The sequence below is a fragment of the Muscardinus avellanarius genome (assembly GCF_963383645.1).
Source record: "Muscardinus avellanarius genome assembly, chromosome: 18".
Lineage (NCBI taxonomy): Eukaryota > Metazoa > Chordata > Mammalia > Rodentia > Gliridae > Muscardinus > Muscardinus avellanarius.
The window spans coordinates 5,640,923-5,646,068 of NC_137804.1; positions in this window are offsets into that span (position 1 = coordinate 5,640,923).

The following is a 5,146-nucleotide window of genomic DNA, read 5'->3' on the forward strand; positions in this document are numbered from 1 at the left end:
ATGACCAGACTGCGAGGTTTTCAGAGATGCAGACCTGGGGTGACAGATGGCTGCCTTCCTCCATGGTCACACCCAGTGCTCTTTGCTCTCTGACCCCTGACCCCAGAGGAGCCTTCTTGTGGAGGGAGCCACCCGGGAGCTGAGCGGCTGGGGTATGCTGAGCCTGGTCTGCAAGTCCAAGACCAGGAGCACCAGCAGGTTTGGGAGCGCTGGATTTCAGATTGGCCCGGCTGCCTAGCTGTTTCCTGTCTAATGCCCCAGGGACCCCTGGGATAGGGTTTCCCATCCAGAGGGAGCTCTCCGCAGAGGGTGTCTCCACCCGGGTCCTTGCTTTGGTGAATTAAGGACACGGGCCCTGGAGTGGGAAACCTGGATTCAAATTCTACCTCCTGGCTCCAGATCTCTCTACTGGCTGAGTGACTGTGTGACCTTGGGCCCGAACTGAACCTCTCTGACCTGGCTCTCCTCTCCTGCGTTTGCTACCCCCCCCCCCAACACACACACTAAAACAACAACCAGCAAACCTAAATAGATTGTTGTAAGAATTAAAGGGACAGAACTTTATTATTTTTTCATTCTTTTGGTGGTATTAGGTGGGGATGGAACCCAGAGGCATTCTGTCTCTGAGCTACAGCCCCAATTGTATTTTATTTTTTATTTTGAAACAGGTCTCACTAGGTTTATGAGAGTCTTACTACTTGCTGAGGTTGTCTTTGAACCTATGATCCTCATGTCTCAGCCTTCCAAGTACTGGGTGTGTGCCACTATGTTGGGCAAGAGACAGTGTTTTAAATGGAAGTGTTGCCGGGCATGGTGGCACATGCCTGTAATCCCAGGGTTTGGGAGGCTGAGACAGGAGGATCGCACAGGTTGGAAGCCAGCCTCAGCCACTTAGTGAGGCTCTCAGGAACTTAGACCCTGTTTCCAAATAAGATATAAAATAGGTCTGGGAGTATAGCCCCGGAGGTAGAAAAGCCCCTGGATTCTACCCCCAGTACCACAATAAATAAACAAACAAACAAACAAATACATGTGTCTATAAAAGTTTAAACACTTTGGGAGGGTTTTTGAATCTCATTCCAACTTGACTCTGTGACTTGATAGCCTTCTCTGAGTTCTGGCAGGGATAATAAAGCAGATATTATAGTAATTATTACCATTCTTATGGGATTATTGTGAGGTACAAATCAGGTAATGTAAAAGGGTTTTGAAAATAATAGTGCATTGGCCAGGCATAGTGTGATCTCAGTGGTTGAGAGGCTGAGACAGGAGAGCCTCAGCTTTGAAGCCAGCCTCAGCAGCAGTTTCAAAATGAATAAATAAGCTGGGCGTGGTGGTGCACACTTGTAATCCCAGCATTCGGGAGGCTGAGACCGGAGGATCGCGGTTCGCAGACAGCCTCAGCTACTTAGTGAGGCCCTCTGCAACTCAGTGAGACCCTGTTTCAAATTAAAAAATAAAAAATAGGGCTAGGAGTTCCACTCACAGGTAGAATGCCCCTGGGTTCCATCTCCAGTGCCACAAAAAAAAAAAAAAGAAAAAAAAAAGAAAAAAAGGCAGTCTTTTGCTAAAGCAAGCATGCATTAAATATGACTTAAAATGAAAAGATTTTAAAAATAAAAGAAAAGAGCTTGGTATAGCTCAGAGACAGCGCCCTTGGGTTCAACCCCCAGTACCAAAAAAGGAAGGAAGAAAGAAAATCCAGCAATAGGGCATCATCCTCTTTGAAAGATCTTCACTTTCAGTTTCAAACCAGGGCCCGCTCTGTTCACCCTCTGATAAGGACGTTGTTCCTGCCCTCCTGCTCTGAGCCTTGCCCCTGGGCTTGCCCACCGCAGGCCTCCACTGTGGCCTGGTGCTTCTTGAATTAGCCTCGGGGCTCCCCTCCCTGACCTCCTGCTCCCATGGTGGGGACCGCCTTTGGGCGCCTGTGCTTCAACAGCCCTGGGTGACTAGAGGTTCTCTTGTAGGTGCAGCTCCTCGGAGCTGGGAGGGTAAGCACTTTTCTTGCAAAGGACAGCCTTCCTCCATTAGGGCTCAGGTGAGAAAGGCCTCGGAGGGTGGGCAGTTCACGGAAGCCCGAGCGGGCGCAGACACGCGGTGGTACCTCTCAGGCACCCTGAGCCCTTGCGAGGTTTGGTAGACTCCGGGACCGGGTGACAAGGGTCAGGCTGTTCATCCTGCCGGCCCGCGGCCCTGGTGTTGGAAATGGACCTGATGGACTTAGCTCATTGGCATTTGCATGCACTGGGAGACAAAGGCCTGCCCCTTCTCAGAGATGGAGGTGGCTGGGCGTGATGACGCACGCTTGTAATCCCAGCGCTTGGGAGGCTGAGACAGGAGGATCGCACAGGTTCGAAGCTAGCCTCAGCTACTTAGTGAGGCTCTCAGCAATTTAGTGAGACCCTGTTTCCAAATAAAGTATAAAATAGGTCAAGGAATATAGCCCAGAGGTAGAAAAGCCCCTGGGTTCCTCCCTAGTACCACCAAAAATAAATAAATAAATAGAGATGGAGGTGGGAGGGGGAGCGTCTCCCAGCGAGGAGCTAGGCAGGCGCTTGGACTTCATAGTCTTGGCCTAGCACCTCTCACAGAGGTACACTGAGGCAGGGGCCCCCCAGCACCTCCTTTCCCCCTTCTTTCTGAACATTGCTTCCTATTCTGATTTACCTTCTTACCAGGTCTATGGAAGCCACCCTCGGGGTCGAAAAGCCCAAAATGCTAGTGAAGAGATGTCTCAGCCCCGTGCCAGACCCCGCGATGGCCGCTGTTTACGGGAAGGCCTGCGCGCCGCAGGGCCGCTGGCACTCTTCACGGGAGCCCGTGTTATTATCCGATTGTCAATAGTGCAGCAGGTGCCAGGGTGGAGGAGGGAGTGCTCAGCATCCTTGCTTGGGCTTCTGGTTCAGCAACTTGGAAACACTGTTCCCAGCCTCAAGTGTTAAGTGCCCGGAGCTTTTCTTTTTCTTTTTCTTTTTTCTTTTCTTTTCTTTTCTTTTTTTTTAGTACTGGGAATTGAATTGAACCCAGGGCATTCTACCTCCGAGCTATACCCCCAGCTCTATTTTTTTTTTTTTTTTGACAGTACTTGGGATGGAACCCAGGGGCATTCTACCTCCCAGCTACACCCCTAGCCCTATTTTTTTATTCTTTATTTTGAAGCAGGATCTCACTAAGTTGCAAAGGGCCTCCCTAAGTAGCTGAGGCTGTCCTCGAACCATGATCCTCCTGTCTTAGACTCCCAAGTGCTAGAATTATTAGCATGCGCCACCACACCCAACTTCTGTTTTTTATTTTTATTTTGAAACAGGGTCTCACTAGGTTGATGAGAGTCTTACTATTTGCTGAGGCTGGCCTTGAACCTGTGATCCTCCTGTCTCAGTGTCCCAAGTACTGGGATTACCATGCCCGGTTAACCAGAGCTTTTCTAAGAAGTGCTGTTTCCCTTTGATGGAGACTAAGAAATGGCAGTGACTCTCCAGTGGCCATTCGCAGTCTGGGGGAAAGTCCCTGGCCTTGGCAAGGTAGGCTGTAAATGAATTATGTTGATATATTTCTTTAATTTTTCCCTATTACCTTTGAGGTGAAAAAACTTCGAAATGGGTTGAAGCTTAACCTGGAGTTTTTATTTTGTTTTGTTTTTTATTTTTGTGGTACTGAGGGTGGAACCCAGGGGCTTTTCTACCTCCATGCTCTACTCCCAGACCTATTTTTTAATATTTTATTCAAAAACAGGGTCTCACTAAGTTGCTGAGAGCCTAAGTAGCTGAGGCTGGCTTCAAACCTGTGCGATCCCCCTGTGTCAGCTTCCTAAGCGCTGGGATTACAAGCGTGCACCACCATGCCCAGCTTTAATCTGGAGTTTTAAAAGTTTTTCTTTGCTTTTATTTTTTGTACCTGGGATTGAACCCAGAGATATTTTACTACAGTCTATTATTATCATTATTATTATTATTATTATTTATTATTATTATTATTAGTGGTGCTGGGATTCCTGGAAACCCTTCTACCTCCAGGCTATACTCCCAGACCTATTTTTGTACTTTTTAAAATTTGGAAACAGGGTCTCTTAAGCCAGTGCGCTGGCTCGGAACCTGAGCTATCCTCCTGTCTCCACCTCCCAAGCGTGGGGATTACAAGTGTGAGCCACCACGCCTGGCCCTTTTTATTCTTTCTTTCTTTATTTACTTACTGGTACTGGGGATTGAACCTAGGGGCATTCTACCACCAAGCTACATCCCCAGCCCTGTATTTTTTTTTTTTGTTGTTGTTGTTGTTTTTTATTCTTTATTTTGAAATGGTCTCATTACGTTGCAGAGGGCCTCACTAAGTAGCTGAGGCTGGCTGCGAACCTGCGATAAACCAGGCTGAACCTCCTGTTTCAGCCGCCCAAGTACTAGAATTATAAGTGTGCACCACCAGGGCCAGCTATTTTTTATTTTGAAACAGGGTCTTGATAAATTGCTGAGGATGGCCTTGAACCTGTGATCCTCCTGTCTCAGCCTCCCTAGTGCTGGAATTATAGGTATGTGCCACTGTGCGCCGCTACAGTTTTCATGTTAACTCAATGATTCATCTAATGAAGAATAGAATGTAGGCTCTGGCTCTGTTTTTGCTTTGTTTGTTTTACTTTTGTTGTCGAAACTGGGCTTCACTGTGCTGCCCAGGCTGGTCTTTGAACTCTTAGACTGAAGCGATCCTCCTGCCTCAGCCTTCTGAGTGCTGGGTCCACAGGTTCATGCCCACGCCTGGCTTGGATTCTTCTTGCTTAAACATGGAATGCTCTCGAGGAAGATGCACCGTGTCGTCCTGAGGTCCTGGGAGAGCCCGTCAGCTTAAGTGCACGCGCCCCAGGTGGAGAATCCTGGAGCTGAATTTCTAAGGTCTGTTCTAGCTTCAGCCATTGTCAAAACACTCAGAGGGAATGGATTCATACTAACATCTGAAAAGGAGGCTTCGATGTTGAAGGGAAAAAGGTATATTAATAAATTATGAAAACAACAGAATACAAATTAACTGGATCTGAATGTTAAGTAAGACCATGATATTCAAAGGACTTTACAATCTAAAAAAAATTTTAAATAGGCAAGAATTGGGCCCAGTGGCACATGTCTATAATTCTAGTCCTCGGGAGGATGCTGAGGCA